Source organism: Salvelinus sp. IW2-2015, linkage group LG13 (assembly GCF_002910315.2).
Source record: "Salvelinus sp. IW2-2015 linkage group LG13, ASM291031v2, whole genome shotgun sequence".
NCBI classification, from domain to species: Eukaryota; Metazoa; Chordata; class Actinopteri; order Salmoniformes; family Salmonidae; genus Salvelinus; species Salvelinus sp. IW2-2015.
Window position 1 is genome coordinate 6577009 of NC_036853.1, and position 18943 is coordinate 6595951.

At 40.7% G+C, this 18943-nt stretch overlaps 1 long non-coding RNA gene across 2 annotated transcripts; it reads left to right on the forward strand.

The window, feature by feature from the left end:
* The first annotated feature begins 3981 nt into the window (after positions 1-3981).
* LOC111971655 (uncharacterized) lies at positions 3982-13710 on the forward strand. 2 transcript variants are annotated; one of them, XR_011480730.1, is made up of 3 exons: positions 3982-4106; positions 9606-9710; positions 12210-13710. It is a non-coding gene; the product is annotated as an uncharacterized lncRNA (long non-coding RNA). The 2 variants fall into 2 exon arrangements; XR_002878282.2 differs by lacking the exon at positions 3982-4106 and adding an exon at positions 6300-6639.
* The last annotated feature ends 5233 nt before the right edge of the window (positions 13711-18943 follow it).

Below are 18943 nucleotides of genomic sequence, written 5' to 3' on the forward strand. Positions count from 1 at the left end.
ACTACTGCATAGTACATTTGACGCTAGTGGGAAATGTTTTGTCTCAAAGAAGTTAACTCTGAAAATGTAAAAGATGATATTACAAAAATGTTGAATACCAATATTAGACTTGAAACAAATGTGAAGATGTGTACATGAATGCCAGAAAAAAACCTGTGAGTTGTCTTGTCTGATTGGTGATGTGTTCAATATGATTTTCTTTTAAATATTTCTCAAAACTTTTGTTGTTGTTGTACTTTTCCTGTATATGTTCTATGTCTAGAAGTATGTGTATATGTTCTAGAAGGTATGTGTATATGTTCTAGAAGGAATGTGTATATGTTCTAGAAGGTATGTGAGGCAGAGTGTGTATGCAGCTCTGCTCTTTCTGTCTCTCCACGGTTGTTGGTATTATAGGTGTATAAAAGGCTTCTAATGGGTTTTATTCTCATCATTGAATAATACTTTTTTTGTTTGTTTGTTGCTCAAACCAGAATTTTCGACTCAGTGCTCCTGTATTCACTTAAGTCACTGGAGCGATATAAAACATGAATTTACAGATAGCTTGTACTATAAAATGATAAACCTCTGTTTATATACTGTACATTGGCTCACTAAAGCAGCATGTGCCATTGCCAGTAAGAGAGAATAGGACGTTTGTAAAGTTATATATCGGCGGATGATAAAAAATGATTGTTAATATTGCACCAGCAAAATAACATTGAATTCAGTATCTAGTCCAGAGACTATAATCCCTTTAGTCTTGACATCTGATCTCCTGATGTCAATACATTCACCGTTGATAGGAAAACAGTGGTGAGCGCATCATCCACATCTGGTTAAACCAGGCCACAATCCTTTACGTTTACCGTGTCCGTCTGTAGTAACATCTCGTTAGGTTGACGGAAGTCCTTGGTTCTTCACTGTGTATTATAGTACATGCAACAGAACAAAACAACGTTTCTGATTGTAGCAAGTCAATAGGTGTGGTTTTGGTGAGTTTGTGAGTCAGACCAGACCGTGTGCCAATGTCGTGAACAAAGAGACATAACAGTATGTTTTGGTTTATTGATGTTAAAAAAGCTGTGTCCAAGCTTACCAATACAATGCTCTGTTGTCTTGTCTGAAATGGCACCCTATTTCCTATAGTGAACTACTTCTGGTGCACTGTATAGGGAATAGGATGCATTTCAGACGCTAACCTGGTCTTAACTGAATAGAATAGGGTGCATTTCAGACGCTAACCTGGTCTTAACTGAATAGAATAGATGCTATTTCAGACGCTAACCTGGTCTTAACTGAATAAATAGGATGCTATTTCAGACGCTAACCTGGTCTAACTGAATAGAATAGGATGCTATTTCAGACGCTAAACCTGGTCTTAACTGAATAGAATAAGGATCTTTCAGACGCTAACCTGTCTTAACTGAATATAGAATAGATGCTATTTCAGACGCTAACCTGTACTTAACTGAATAGAGATAGGATGCTATTTCAGACGCTAACCTTGTCTTCTAACTGAAGAATAGGATGCTATTTCAGACCTAACCTGGTCTTAACTGCAATAGAATAGGATGCTATTTCAGACGCTAACCTGTCTTAACTGAATAGAATAGGATGCTATTTCAGACGCTAACCCTGGTCTTAACTGAAATAGAATAGTGATGGCTATTTCTCAGACGCTAAACCTGTTCGTTTAACTGAAATAAGAATAGGATGCTATTTCAGACGCTAACCTGGTCTTAACTGAATAGAATAGGATAGCTATTTCAGACGCTAACCTGGTCTTAAACTGATTAGAATAGAATGCTATTTCAGACGCTAACCTGGTCTTAACTGAAATAGAATAGGATGCTATTTCAGACGCTAAAACCTGTCTTAACTGAATAGAATAGGATGCTATGTCAGACGCTAACCTGGTCTTAACTGAATAGAATAGGATGCTATTCAGACGCATAACCTGGTCTTAACTGAATAGAATAGGATGCTATTTCAGACGCTAACCTGGTCTTAACTGAATAGAATAGGGATCTATTTCAGACGCTAACCTGTGCTAACTGAATAGGAATAGGATGCTATTTCAGCCTAACCTGGTCTTAACTGAATAGATAGGATGCTATTTCAACGCTAACCTGTCTTAACTAATAGAATAGAGCTATTCAGACGCTAACTCGTCTTAACTGAATAGAATAGGATCTATTCAGACGCTAACTGTCTAACTGAAAGAATAGGATGCTATTTCAGACGCTAACCTGTCTTAACTTGGACATAGCTAATGATATGAATGCATTCGGACGTACCTAGGAGACCAGAACTGCGATGTTCCGTTACAGGGAGCAATATTCATATTCCATATTGTTTTGGGTCATGCATTGCTTTCACAGCATTTGAAAGTAATTCTCATTGACCCCGATCTACCGCCTGTAATGTGTTTTAACATGTATCCTGTACAACACATATGGATATATAAATGACATGAGTGAGGTTAATGTTTATACCATTGCCATGGAATAAATATAAATATATATTTTTTAATGTAACCTTTATTAAAAACAAAAAAAATATTCTAACATGTTGGAAGAGAGAGATTCCATTGGCTGTCTTGCCCCAAACCACTTCTCTTCTGAGGGCTCCTTGGACATTAATGTCAACGATGGGATAACAAGAGAGCGAGAGAYGGCACACAATCTCCCATGACAACCAAACTATTATAGCACTCAAATATTGAATATATATACAGTACCAGTCAAAAGTATGGACACACCTACTCATTCAAGAGTTTGTCTTTATTTTTTTTAAACTATTTTCTACATTGTATAATAATAGTGAAGACATCAAAACTATGAAATAACACACATGGCACTCTTGTCATTCTCTCAACCAGCTTCATRAGGAATACTTTTCCAACAGTCTTGGAGTTCCCACATATGCTGAGCACTTTTGTCTTGCAAATGCATGAAAGGCACAATGTGTCATCAAACAGCAACCAATGGTAGGGTAGAGTGGGTAAGTTGAGCCATTTTTTATATTCAGCATCACTATGTTAAGGGAAATATAGTATTCTTCCTAACAAATATATTTACATATATTTCAGGATGTTGTGTATCCCTGGAAATGATCACAATTTTGTGTATGGTTTCCTAGAAACAAGGGGTGGCTCAACTAACCTTTTGGCTCAACTAACCCCACCCTCCCCTACCTTTTAGGTTCAGGAGCTAAAGGAAGGAGGAGCTAAAGGAAGGAGGAGCTAAAGGCTGAAATGGAACCAGGTCTCAGTCTGTGTTTGGCAGTACTGTTCCATCATGTTTGTCCACAAGAGGGAAACACTAGAAGGTAGTCTCTCTCTCTCTGTAACACATTATCTCTGTCTGTAAGACTCTCTCTCTCTCTCTCTGTAACACATTATCCCTGTCTGTCTGACTCTCTCTGTTACACATTATCTATGTCTGACTGTCTGACTCTCACTGTAACACATTATCTATGTCTGTATGACTCTCTCTCTCTCTCTCTCTGTAACACATTATCTCTGTCTGTCTGACTCTCTCTGTAACACATTATCTCTGTCTGTCTGTCTCTCTCTCTGTAACACATTATATATGTCTGACTCTCTCTCTCTATCTCTCTGTTACACATTATCTCTGTCTGTCTGACTTTCTCTATAACACATGATGTCTGTCTCTCTCTCTGTAACACATTATCTCTGTCTGTCTGACTCTCTCTAACACATTATCTCTGTCTGNNTCTCTCTCTCTGTAACACATTATCTCTGTCTGTCTGTCTCTCTCTCTGTAACACATTATCTCTGTCTGTCTAATTGTAACTGATTGACTGATCTACAAATAATAATGAGTAGTTATTTATGATGCTCGGTTATTTTTTAGATCATTCAGTCGGCAGATACCTTCACTGTGGAAAAAGCCCTCACTCTTCTCTGTGTCCTTCTTTCTCTTTTGATCTCTGGCAAACCCAGCCATTGGCTGCTTGTTTCCTGATTCTTCCTATGTTTTGCTGACACAGTCACTTCCTGTTCATTGTTACATTATGGCGACAGTACAACTTACATCAAAGTTCGACAGTACAACTAAAACCAAGATGCAGAGGAAAACATGTATTCTGTTGATAGAAAGGTAAGAATGTTTTTGGCTGCATYGTAAAAGCTCTAGTAATATTATTCACTTTAGGTTTGAAGGGACAATCTGGGATCCATTCACCCTGCCTTTTTGTTGGTAAACAGCTGAGGGAGGGGGGCTGGAGAAATGTAACAATGTTTAAATTCATAGACTGAGCTATGGATACAAGGACTGACCATCCATAATGTGGCAGGTTTGGAGAACTAACCRTATGCTGGGTTCAGAGCTGAAAAGTGTCCCAAACAGTGGTCAGTGGTGTAATCTACTTAAGTAAAAAAATACTTTCATGTACTACTTAAGTCGTTTTTGGGGGGTATCTGTACTTTACTATTTATATTTTTTGACAACTTTTTGTTTACTACATTCCTGAAGAAACACTTTCGCTGACACCCAAAAGTAGTCCTACTCGTAAAATATTGAATGCGGACGGGAAAAGAATCAAATTCACTCACTTATGAAGAGAACATCCCTGGTCATAGCCGTGCAAAGTAGGGGTGCTGAGTGAGCTGCATTTTCACAAATGTAGTGCACTGGGCCTTTACTAGTATCAGCCGACCGATATAGACGTCTGTAGCATCTCWGCTTTGGCAAAAAAAGGTAGTTGTATAATTAATGATTTTGATTAATGATTTTAGTAGGATTCAATAGTTGGAATTGTGAGAGTTGTTGCCCTGTTCCTTTCTCTGTGATGTCATTCTAATGGAATCTAGAAATAACAAAACTCTGTCATCAAACATCCACATCAAACTAAATATTTTTCTTGATCAAATAACATTTACATTTACATTTAAGTCATTTAGCAGACGCTCTTATCCAGAGTGACTTACAAATTGGTGCATTCACCTTATGACATCCAGTGGAACAGCCACTTTACAATAGTGCATCTAAATCTTTTAAGGGGGGGGGGGGTCAGAAGGATTACTTTATCCTATCCTAGGTATTCCTTCATGGGAAAACAACCACTTTCTTTGTGCAGTATTAATTGACCATCCTTTCAAACCACTTAATTTAAATGTACATTAGTGTATTGTACATTGGCTGGTCATCTAGGTTTCTACCTGTAGACTTTTCATCACCATGTACAATGGTGATGTACAATACAGTAATTGAGTACATGGAGACATCAAGTGGTTTGTAATGATGTGGCTCAGTTGGTAGAGAATGACGTGTGCAATGCTAGGGTTGTTTTGGGTTTAATTCCCATGGGGAAAAAGTATGAAAATGTATTTAATTTAATTTATTAGGATCCCAGTTAGCGACTGCTAGTCTTACAGGGGCCGACACATAACTAAAAATACTTTACAATTGACATACACTACATGTTAATGTTTTAAATGTGTGTGTGTGTGTGTGTGTGTGTGTGTGTGTGTGTGTGTGTGTATCTATCAGTTACACATACATGTCAGTACATACACACAACAAGTAGGTCACATGGATGAATGCACTCACTACTGTAAGTTGCTCTGGATAAGGGTGTCTACTAAGATGGAAAAGGAATAAATAGATCATTTCAGTTTTCACAAATAAATAAGTATTTCAAGAAACTGGAAAACATATCAATCATGTATTTTTATATTCCACAAGTATTATYAGATTAACTGTTTTGTGCAGACAATGATCAAACTCAAGTTACAAATGCTGGTAAACACTCTAATACATTTAGTTAAAACATTTTCACAAAAATAGTGCACTGGGCCTTTACTAGTCCTGTATTAGCGGACCGATATCTTCAGCGTGGGCAATTTTTTTCCTGCATCCACCTCACCCGCAGCACCCTCAACCCCAAACGACTTCCTGTGGCTATGTCCTTGGTCATCCCTACTGCCTYTGATCTGGCTGACTCACTAAACACAAATGCTTCGTTTGTCAATTATGTCTGAGTGTTGGAATGTGCCTCTTTCTATCCGTAAATTAAAGAAATACAAGAAAATGGTGCTTTGCTTARTATAAGGAATRTTTTATTATTCATACGTTTACTTTTGATACTTAAGTATATTTTTAGCAATTACATTTACTTTTGATATTTTAAGTATATGTCAAACCAAATACTTTTGGACACAAGTAGTATTTTAACTGGGTGACTTTCACTTTTACTTGAGTCATTTTCGATTAAGAAATCTTTACTTTTATGACAACTAGGTACTTTCCCCACCACTGCCAGTGGTCCCAACTGTTAACATAAATGACGCCGTCGACGGTAGTGGACTTACGATCATGGCTAGAAGGGATACAGCTTTTGTCAAAATAATGTCAGATTTGACTTTTCGTAGCAGGTTAGGAGAGTTTATGCAGCAGGTTAGGAGAATTAGGTTAAGGTTAGGAAAGGGGTAAGGATTAGCTAAAATGTCAATATTATTTTGACAAAAGCTGGATCCCTTCTAGTCATGCGGTGGAGTCACCGGCACCCCCTGCATCTGCGCATGGCCGCGAATTGCGCAGCGCTAGTTGCTCGCTCACACAACGAAGCTGCTCAATGAACAAAGGAATGTTTGGCGGGAAAGAGCGACCGATCACCGATTTATGTACTCAGGTAAAAGGCATTAGCCATTAGCCCAAACAAATAAAAACATGCTATTTAGTTGACACGTGTGCATCAGGCATACTCATGTGGGTGGTGAGTCAACTTATTTGAATGACATTATTTAATGATTTAATACTATTATTATTAACAAAGTGTGCTCCATTTGAGGTAGAAATCGAAAATGTATTACAATAACCAAAATGTTTAATAATTTTGAGACTACAGGAAATAGGTTGACCGCTATGTTATGGTGCGTTCAAGACYACTGGGAACTCTGAAAAATACGAGGTCAAATCATGACGTCAGTGATCTTCAGGTCCGAAAGCCGGAGCTCTAGAAAGAGGTCAGAGTTCCCGAGTTCGATGACCGTTCGAAACGATTTGGGCCAGTCGGAGCTCGTTTTTCCCCCCGATTTCCCAGTTGTCTTAAAACGCTTTGAATCCGGRAGTCGGAGATTTACGRGTTCCCARTGGTTTTGAACGCTACATTATACAGGGACACACTGGGCGCATTCGAGCGGATCACTTTTGTCAAGTCGGTGACAAAGTGTGTTGCTTTCTGGGGATATTGCCCGACTTGCACCTACATGTCAACTACATGGACTTGACAAATAACGTGATCAAAGGTCATGACGTTTTGACGGCATACCATTGCAAGTTTCTGCAGTTGCTCTTCACTAACTTCATCCTGCATTGTGGGAGGTTCTATTGTCAACCAATTATGGTTGTTTGACCAAACTGGAACCAATTTGTCGCGATTTATGTGTACTGTGGATATATACAAATAAGTGATAAAGAAAACCTTTTTTTATTTTTTATAAACAATGCAGTCCTGGGTTCAAATACATGTGTATTTGAGTATCTGCTATTTAAAATACTTTGTGTATTTACAAACACACCGGCCAAAACAAGTACTTTTGAGTATTTGAATGGTTATTTGTAAAAACCAAAGTCTATCAAATTGTATTTGACAGTATGTTCAAATACTATTTTCAAATACCTGGGTTCATGGGACTGATTCAGTGTATTTGTGTATCTTCAAATACATTAAAATATTAAACTACATTAGTGTCCAACTTTTGGTTGCAGTCGGTTGCTTCAGCCTTACCGCTCAAACTTCGATACAAAGTGATTTTCGTAGCAGGTTGGAAGAGGATTAACCTCAGTCTCCAAACCTGCTACATTAAATTATCCTAACCTGCTGCATGAGTTCTYCTAACCTGCTACGAAAAAGTCACTTCGKAAAAGAACTGGGCCTCGTTTAGTACATAACACTTTGATAGAACGTTCAATTGAACGGAAACGACCAATTGAAAGACGGGGAGGTGTTGGATTGTGGTTTCAAAATGCACTGCTGCCCTTTTAAAACGTCACGCATTGCTTCAAGACACACCCCGGCACACCCACCAAACGGAGSAAACGTATCGCAAAGTCTGTTTAAAAATGTACAAACCGTTCTACAAACGTCCAAGCGAACGGAACACACCCCTGCAGTCACAGCTGCTTTGGTTGTCAACAGCCACGACTGTAGAAAAACAGGCATCTCTAAATTTGTCCCAGGTGAGGCAGGCAGTATGTGAGGGAGGAGCAACTGCCAATGAACCGTTTTAGCAAAGGAACACGGCCTAAACCAGCAGATCAGTTGATCTCATGCTGTTACCGTGTCGAACGAGTTTGATACCAGTTTGATACCAGACAGCTGCGTCTAGCTTCTCTACTGCCCCCCCAAGAGCATTGAAAGACTGGTAAATATACTGCGTTCACAAGCAAGTGGGARGGTGATATTTACCACATATGATTTGGAGAAAAATATCACTATATCATCCTGACTTTTCCCACATGCTTGCCTACTATGGAAATTACCTCAATAGCAGTTAAATGTAATAACATTTAAAAAAATTAAAAGCAATATATTATTTCATWTKTTTTTTTTTTAACACTAATTTGTTTACAAGTATGATAGCTGTACTTTTAGTTTATGGTTGACGCAGCTCGTTTGCCAATTGGCGTTTCTCAACGCGTTCAAAGGACATGAATGCATCCAACTGGTATTTACGAATTCACAACTTGTAACCACCTTCCCACTTGGTTATGAACGCAGCATTAATCTAAAAATACTTATTGTAAGAATATATGATTGTTTTATACGAACATTTAATCTTAAATAACATAATTATAATATAATTTGTGTAATTTGCAATACCTTGATTATACTATAACTTAATGGAAACATAGTTTATATTAACTCAATCGTAATTGGCTTGATTTAGTTACACATTTTAGATGTGGACAGTTCAGGGATATTTTATTTGATAATAAATAGCCAAACTGTATTTAATGGATTACATAAATTGTAAATAAAAAAAGTTATGCTTATACCAACATGACCTGTAGGATGCATCGCCGCAGTATAATTACAGTCTAAAAACCTCTTAGCGCTAGGGGTCAGATTTTCTTAAACGAGAAATTACTTTATTTCAGTTGTACTGAATTATTGTCTGTTCGATTACCAGGTTTTATTTCTACCGAAGATAATACCCTGTAGCCTCCAAGATACACACATTTTGGTGAGAAAGGAGAACAAACTTAAAACACCGATCTCACATGTAGCTCGGCGTTATGTAAATTTGTGAAGCAATTGAGATCAGTTGTGCGGGTGATCGTAGCGCATATTGACGGTTTAATGAGAGAGAAAACATTGGTCAACAGTGGTTACCATAGGCTCAATAGTTTGAACCCTGTTTTATAGCTATGCAGTGTTTGTTTACCAACAATAGAGTAAAACAAGCTTATATTTTGGGTTGTGGTGGAGTAAGACAGTTGAACATGGGGCTTTGATAAGTTGGTAATATATCATCAAGTCCATGAGTTGATGTACTAATCCCAGATTGCTACTTTAAACTTTAGTTTAAACTTTGAATAAATTTGGCAAACAGACAAAAAAAACAAATTAAGGAAGTGTGTTTTTCATCACAGGTTTCATATGAACAACTGGAGAGAGAGAGATGGAGGGCATTACCTCTTCAACGAGGAAGAGAGAAGAGGAGAATGCTGAGACAGAGAAGAGAGATGAAGGAAGAGGTCAATCTAAACTGAGGAAATTGTTCTTGTGTGTGTCTTTGTCTTTCTCCTTTCAACAGACTGGTAGTATGTCAAACCTTCTCTGTCTCCTTTCTAGGTCTGTTTCTTACCTGGTTTTGTATCTAACATGATGTCCCGCATGTATTTAATGTTGACTAGGTGTAGGTATCTAAGGAGTCATTACATGTTTATACTCCAGACGCTGAGTTTGTGGACCGGCGCATGGCTGAGCTCTTTCAGAGGGTTACCATGGTGATGTACAGTTGAAGTCGGAAGTTTACATACACTTAGGTTGGAGTCATTAAAACTAGTTTTTCAACCACTCCACAAATTTCTTGTTAAGGTTTTGGCAGTCGGTTAGGACATCTACTTTGTGCATGACACAACAMATTTTTCCAACAATTGTTTACAGACAGATTATTTCACGTATAATTCACTGAATTACAATTCCAGTGTCACGCCCTGACCTTAGAGATCCTTATTTATTTTCTATGTTTGGTTTGGTCAGGGTGTGACTCGGGTGGGAGAATCTATGTTTTCTATTTCTTTGTTGTTTTTGCCTAGTGTGGTTYCCAATCAGAGGCAGCTGTCTATCGTTGTCTCTGATTGGGGATCCTATATAAGTTGTCATTTTCCGTTTGGGTTTTGTGGGGTGTTGTTTTCCGTTCAGTATCTGTTTCTGACGGAACTGTTCGCTTTCGTTTTTGTATTYGTTATTTTTGTTTGAGTGATTCTTGACAATAAAGATCATGAACACTTTCCACGCTACGCTTTGGTCCACTCTTCCTTACGACGACGAGCGTTACATCCAGTGGGTCAGAAGTTTACATACACTAAGTTGACTGTGCCTTTAAGCAACTTGGAAGGATGTAATGGCTTTAGAAGCTTCTGATAGGTTAATTTACATCATTTGAGTCAATTGGAGGTGTCCCTGTGGATGTATTTTAAGGCCTACCTTCAAACTCTGTGCCTCTTTGCTTGACATCATGGGAAAATCAGAAGAAATCAGCCAAGACCTCAGACATTTTTTTGTAGACCTCCACAAGTCTGGTTCATCCTTGGGCGCAATTCCCAAATGCCTGAAGGTACCAYGTTCATCTGTACAAACAATAGTACCAAGTATAAAYACCATGGGACYACGCAGCTGTCATACCGCTTAGGAAGGAGACGYGTTCTGTCTCCTAAAGATGAACGTACTTTGGTGYGAAAAGTGCAAATCAATYCCAKAACAACAGCAAATGATCTTGTGAAGATGCTGGAGGAAACMGGTACAAAAGTATCTATATCCACAGTAAAACGAGTCCTATATTGACATAACCTGAACAAAGWTCGTACTTTTTGGAGAAATGTCCTCTGGTCTGATGAAACAAAAATAGAACTGTTTGGCCATAATGACCATCATTATGTTTGGAGGAAAAAGGGGGAGGCTTGCAAGTCGAAGAACACCATCCCAACCGTGAAGCACGGGGGTGGCAGCATCATGTTGTGGGGGTGCTTTGCTGCAGGAGGGACTGGTGCACTTCACAAAATAGATGGCATCATGAGGTAGGAAAAATTATGTGGATATATTGAAGCAACATCTCAAGACATCCGTCAGGAAGTTAAAATTGGTCGCAAATGGGTCTTCCAAATGGACAATGACCCCAAGCATACTTCCAAAGTTGTGGCAAATGGCTTAAGGACAACAAAGTCAAGGTATTGGAGTGGCCATCACAAAGCCCTGACCTCAATCCTATAGAAAATGTGTGGGAAAACTGAAAAAGCATGTGCTAGGAAGGAGGCCTACAAACCTGACTCAGTTACACCAGCTCTGTCAGGAGGAATGGCCAAAATTCACCCAACTTATTGTGGGAAGCTTGTGGAAGGCTACCTGAAACCTTTGACCCAAGTTAAACAATTTAAAGGCAATGCTACCAAATACTCATTGAGTGTATGTAAACTTCTGACCCACTGGGMATGTGATGAAAGAAATAAAAGCTGAAATAAATCATTCTCTACTATTATTCTGACATTTCACATTCTTAAAATAAAGTGGTGATCCTAACTGACCTAAGATAGGGAATATTTACTAGGATTAAATGTCAAGAATTGAAATGTATTTGGCTAAGGTGTATGTARACTTCAACTGTACATACAAAATGGCTCTAACGGTACTTTTGGAGGGGTCATCTTCATATGATGAGAACCACAAGCGTTTCGTTATAACCGCAATAACATCTGCTAAACACGTATGTGACTAATACAATTTGATTTGACCTAATCATTGTTGGACAGTTATTGGGGGTCAARCTGTCACTCCGTGGACATAGTTTTTCTTCATTTGTAATATATTTTTTTTATGGGTACTTCACAGGCCTAGAGAAAAATATTTACAGGTATGACTCATACCAGATGATGTGCTTAATGTGTGACTGATCCTTAAGGACAGACTCAGTTATGATGGGCCCCTCATCTGCACTACATCACACTGTATGAATGATATGTTCTCTATTTATACAGACTGTCTGGCTTTGAGATAGATGAACACTGTGAATTTCTGACATCCACTCTCCAATCAACTGACTCATCTCTGAGAGAGCTGGGACATGAGGAATGGCACACTGGTGGATGACCTCAAAGAAAAACCTCTCTTTTGTTGGACTGAAACATCCACAATGTAAACTGAAGACACKGAGGTCAGTACTTTTTGGAGGGGTGATGAGGAGAACTCAAAGATTGTTGGACAGTTTGGTCAAATTGTCACCCTGAGAGCATGCTCCCGTTGAATKATCTAATACAGAGCAGAATCCATGGTTCCTTCTATTAAGGCAAGTCATCCAGGTYCTGAGGCAGCAAAGCATCCCCAAACCATCTCACTACCACCCCCATGCTTGACCATTGGTATGAGGTTCTTACTGTTGAATGCATTTTTTTTTTTTTTTGCCAGACATAATGGGACCCATCTCGTCTCAAAAAGGCTCTAGTTCTGAACTGGGATTAAATAAACAATTTTGAGGGGAAATGTTCATTCTTTGCTCTTTTCTTCATAAGCATCTCAAGGTTAATATTGTACCACTTGACACTATTTTAATTGTGAGGTAGATAAAGGATTTAATTTGTATCTTTYAAGACATTGAATACATGTTGTTTAGTATGTTTCGTTTCATTTTAAAGTTATGTGATTTGGTTTATGTAGTTAAGATATTGTAATGTTGTTACTGAAAGTAACCAAAAAAGCTGATCTAATTTGCATATTCATAATCAGTTTGCAGCAAATTTGCAGCACACTGTAGAATGTTTACCACAAGTTTCCCAGAATTGTTTGCCAGAAGTTCACAACTTGCCGCAATAGTTTGCCACAAAACTAATTTGCATGTGAAAATATGAGCTTGTGGCAAATTGGCAAAAGATTTGCCATAACTGTTTGCCAGAAGTTAAATAAAATAAAATAAAATTTAAAGCCTGTTTTTTCGGTTAGAGCAGCAGCTGGGTTGATTATTCTAAAACAATGCCCCCCTGTGGTGTACGGAAACACTACAAAGAGTAGCATAAACAGTGACAATCACAAACTTAATTTACAGTTTCTTGATTGCTAAAACACTTAATGAAACTGCGTACCAGTTGATCTCCATCATAACCTAATGAGCACAACAGTATTATTTTGTGTAAAACTGTAAGTAATTTCTCATTGCTTTCACACACACAATGCAAATGCTAAGCACATTTTTGCAAAACAGTAAACACAACTCTCTACAAAAGACACAAAACTCAGTTGAGTAAACCATGTAAAACAAAATTGAAACATTTGTTTACAGCTCATACAAATTATTCCCATGAATGTGAACCTCTTATGCACGTGTACAAAACCTCTTTGCACAATTGTTCAATCAGCAATCAGTCCTTATTCATGCATAAAAAGAGGTCACCTCTGAATTGCTGTTTGCAAGAATGGACCAGTAAGAGGCAGGAGGGCAAGGATAAAGGAGAGGAAGACGGTCCCATAGAGGAAGACGGTCCCATAGAGGAAGGGGGGGGCATGTTTCTGCTGATGTAATTCATATGGAAACGGCCCAGCTGCTTGCTATAGCTAGCATAGCCTAACCGATTAGTCTGCCAGGCAACGAAAGAGTTGTATGTTGCAGTAAATTAGGTCTGGCGCTCACCAAAGCATCAACCTTGCACTAGCTTGCTAATACAGACAACCAGCTAACTAGCCAACGAAATGAAGCTAGAGTCATTTGTTGTTTATCTGTTGGTGTTAGGTTATGGGATTTTCATGTTTTGCTAGGTGAAGATATCCATAGGCTATACAGTGCCTTGTTTTCCTATTATTTGTCAGCTTAGCTGTTAGGGTAGTAGACGCCCGTGCAGTGGAGCTCATATGAATCAGTTGGATTTATTTATTTACAGCTAACAAGTTGCTTGTTTTTGTCCTGTTTTCTACCGACACAATTCATTTGGAAACTGTCCCAGATGTGTAACTACTCAGCTAACATTGGCGAACTCTGGTAGTTAGTCTGTCAGTCAGGAAAACATTAGTTAATTAGAGAGAGAGAGAAGAAAGAGCGAGTGAGAGAGAGAGGAGAAAAGAGAGAGAGAAAGAGCGGAGAGACAGGAGAGAAAGGAGCGAGTGAGAGGAGAGAGGGAGAAAGAGAGAGAGAAAGAGCGAGTGAGAGAAGAGAAGAGGGAAGAGAAGAGAGAGAGAAAGAGAGAGAATGAGACTGGGTGTGCAGATGCACGGGGGGATAATGGCAGAGAGTCAGAGGTCGAAGACACTGGGTGGGTATCAGGAGGGTCACAGTATGGATATCAGTGACCGTGAGTGGATGGAGATAGAAGAGAAGAGGAGAAGGAGTGTAAGTGGACCGGTGGTGAGGGATCAAGAGAGGGTACCGAAGATGACGGGTCGAGATTATAAAGGAAGAGCAGAGGGTCGTAGCCTATGGGGCTGAGTCAAGAAGGGAGTCTGGGAGGTACCAACTGTCGTGGGTGGGATAGTCTAGGAGGGTGAGTATGTCGTCCCTGGGTTCGCGTAATCAGAGGGTCAGTATGGGCGTCGTCCCCTTGTAGGGTATCAGAGAGTCAGAGGGGTCGTCCCGCTGGGGGTGGGTATCAGAGGGTTCGTTCCGTCGGTGAGAGATATCCGTTACCAGATACAAGATTGCTCGACATGATAATACGCGAGGCTGTTGATACAAACACGCTAGGGAGATTCTACTGTGATATGTCAACGCCACTGTCATTATAGAACGACTTGTATACGCAAATGTCACATGATTTCTGTGCGAAATGGGAGTTTGTTTATTGTTTGTGTGTGTTGGAGTTGTGATGTGTGTGTGTAGGGTGATAGATGATAGTAAGGATGTGTAGTGTGTGGTGTGTGTGAACAAGGATGTGAAGATAGCCGCACAATAGAGAGACTGAGAGGAGACGAGGAGAACAGAAACTGATAGGAGCACCCCTTGAAGCAATCGTTGTCTTCATGTGAAAGCAGCGATGGCTGTGAGGTCTCGATCTAGTGCCTGAGGCCACCGACCAATCCAACACAGTTTTTTGTTGAAGATTAGACCGAGCTTTCCAGTCTAAAAGTACATGGGTCTCTCTTGTAGAGAGGCTGTCCTTTAGTTAAGGGTAACTGTGTGCTGGCTTTGGCGATCTTCTCTGTAGGACAGGCTGTCCTTAGTGTTAGTTAGTAACTCCTGGGCTGTGCTTGGCGTCCTGTCCAGCAGCGCCTGCAGTTGCGTGGCTGGATTGTCCCTCGGGGGGAGCTCCAGGGCACAGGCGCCAGGCTCAGATCCCAGAAGATGTTCCCTGAGTGGGCTATTCGTCGACAGAAGGGGGGCAGGCCCTTTTAGGTATGCGCAAGATGTTCTTCCCTGGTCCTCTGATCTGGGGCATGAACTTGCACTTTGCCAGCTCGGTCCATTTCGCCAGTAGAGTCCGTGTTCCCGCTGCGTCCCTCCTTTCCAGTCCGGGTGTCTCTCTCCCCACTCGCTGGGTCAAAGCTGCGTCTGTTGTTGATTCCTGAGGGTCAGTTTCTCGTTCTCTCCCCTATGCCTAGAAGGGATCTATTGTCGGCGCCAGGGGCAGGTTGCGATATGTGGTCTGCTTGTCCTACCAGACGACGTCTTGTATGCGTCTTTGTGGACCTTGCTAGCCTCGAGGGGCAGTGTGTGGTGGGGGAGGGGGGGAGCCCTTGTGTATCTTTCGCAAGTGAGGTGACCAAGCCAGGTGTCGTACCTCCTCTCGCTGGGTGGCCTGGCGGGGGGCTCGTATGGAACACAAAGAGGTGCCAAAGGGGGGAGACTGGGTCGGGGTGAGGGGTGAAGAGGCCTGGAAGGACCATGGGCATTGTGCCCTCGCTGGTCTGGTCCGTCATTCCACTCTCTCCTCAATCAAGTGCTGCTGAAGCGCGTCAGCGGTGGCTGTTCCCCCTGCTGCCGCAGCGCATGCACAAGAGCAGCCTGGGAGGGAGACAGGCAGGACCATCAAGGCACAACAAGAGTGAGCAGTCAATCACCTTCCCGTGAGCGACTGAACATGACTCAACAAGACGATCGAGAGACTATAGAAGAGTCACAAGCGAGCCGTCCCTAGAGCGCTACATTACTCCCAACACCTCCTACATTAACACACTCACACCAGATGGAGTTGTCGTTACGACTAACATGCGCAAAACCGACCCGCTACGAGACTACATGACTGCAAACACCTCGCTTACGAGAAAACATGGTAATGGCCATTTAGTGTGCAATAACCAAAGACAGGAAGTAAATATTGAGTGCAAGAATGGACAGGACGTTTGTTCAAATGTATTGACGGGAAAGCAACGACCCAGCAGGACCATGATACGGATCGGTCTGAGTGAAAATTCCCTCCATCCCTACCCAGCAATACGCAACACAACACCTAAACTGACGAGCCACGAAGTCTCACCTGTTCAGACTCTGTTTTAACTTGATGGGACTTCCTCAGCAAGCTCTGGCAAGCACCAAGTAGACGAATACTAGTGTTCTGATTATTAGGACAGTTTATGACATGTGCATTTCCTCAGACAGCAATACAGTCTTGCATGTGCAGAATGACATTCATAGATGCACCCAGCTAGGTTCTACTTGTAGCCTTCTTTTATTAGTGTTTGCAGAACAGAAGCAGACAACAACCTCTCACTATCTTGGTACCGGTCTCTATAAGTAAGTCTTATAGTCCCGTAATAGCCTGGTCAAGACGCCGGCCCACCGGTGAGACAGTCTGTATGTAGCTGGTAAAAAGACAGTCCTGTTGAGACAGTAGAGCAGTTCTGGTGTAAGACTGTATGAAAAGAGACAGGTTTAGACAGTAGACAGTCCTGTTGTAGCTTTGGTAAGAGAGACAGTACAAGTTTAGTAGCAGTCTGTTTTATGCTGATAAAAAGACAGTCTGTTAGTACAGTAGACAGTGCTGTTAGCTGAGTAAAAGAACAGTGCCTCTCGCTTAGACAGTCGCTGTTAGCTGATAAAACAAATCTGTCTCGTATAGGTCTGGAATCATGACATTGGGGGGTTGTATAGCTGGTAGAGACTTTGTGTATCACATCAGATTCTCCCTAGGGCATGTTTTATTTTGCCCCTGATGGTCCCTGGAAGACTGAACTGGGCAACACAGAGGAAAGGACCCATGAACCCTAAACCCTCCACTAAACACTCGCCTGAACGTGACTCCATCCTGGGAAATAGAGCGCCCCAGAAGCCACTCCAACCTCGCCGCAGGAAATATTATTATTCTCCTGGATGACGACACTGAGCAAATAGGTTTTAATCAACAAGATCACAATCTGTAAAGCTTTGACAATCTGTAAAGGGAAGGGTGGAGAGAAGTGGTTTGTAGTGCAGTTTTTTCAGGCATGACAGTAACTCCTTAGTCAAATGTAACCTCAATGTCCAATTACATCATGGGAAAAAAACGCAAAACGGAAATTACAGAATGTGGCGTCTCTAGATGTATCATTTATCACAGAATGGTGACAAGAAAACAAGTTCAGTAGACTGATGACACACCTGCAGCTTTCGCCATTGGCAGGAAAATAGCTTCTTCATATTTACCAGCTGCCACAAAAACGTCTTGCTTCATGGACTTGCTGATGGGGCCCTCCGAGAGGAGATGTGGGTGGGAGGCCATTAAAGGATTAATGCTTTTGAGAGCGATCCTCATATTAGCCTTCATCGTCTTACCTACAAATGCAGCAAATCCTGACCTGAAGATAAGACGGTAAGTAACTTGCTACAACACCCTCAGAAGTGGCTGGCAAAGAGACGCTAAATCAGACAAGGGTCTCCTATCTGAGAAGTCCAGCAGTCCTCATCTTCAATGTCTGCACAAATTGGAAAATAGGTGTACATAATAAATGTGTAGAAAATGTTTACTTCCTGTCAGAAAAAGAACCCAAAATAGCGGTTTACCTTGATGTTCGCGTTAAAGTGTGTCATTAAGGATTGACTATTATATTCTTAGCTAAAATGAGTCTAACTAACTAAATGAAGTTAAAGGACATGGATAAAAGGGATTCAAATCTTTTGGCTTTTTCCTCGTCTGTTCCTCTTCACAATATGTTTACTTCTTTATATAGCTTTAGCTGCCTACTGCTTGTTACATATATATAACCACGTTAGCTTAGCTAGATACAGTGATTGACTACTCCCAGAATAAAGCTTTAACTAGGTGAGGCTTATCATGTATGGAGGAAGCTTATTTGCTAAGCAGACGTTTGGCCTAGCCTAGTTGACTAGTCTACGAGAGAGACTGGCCCAGTTAAGCTAAGGTGTAATATCACCAGCCAAACCCAACATAAATGTGGCTAAGTAACAAACCGTGGGCGAATTTGCATTGGACCATGAGGAACGAATCTACAGGAGGGCCACATAGATAAGTGAGCCAAAACGACAATGAGGTCAAATGTCTACCCCCTTTGGCTTTGTTTTCGAGGATTAACATCGAAGGGCTAACGTTTGGCTGGCTAAGGGATTTTTAAGCTAGCTAGCCTATTAGCATCTAGAGATAGAACTTGCAACATCGAGAGAGAAAAACTTACGACGGTTAAGAAGACTGTCCACTAACCTCCATATTCTCCTCCAACAGGTAGAAACTACATGAAAGTCTTGTAGTCCTGCTCGCAGTTCGTCATCGGTGCTCACTGATTTTACATTCGAGACCAGTAATAATGTCTGGTTAAACCGGGTGCTAAAATTTAGAAAAAGGTTAAAAGAGGGACAACTAGA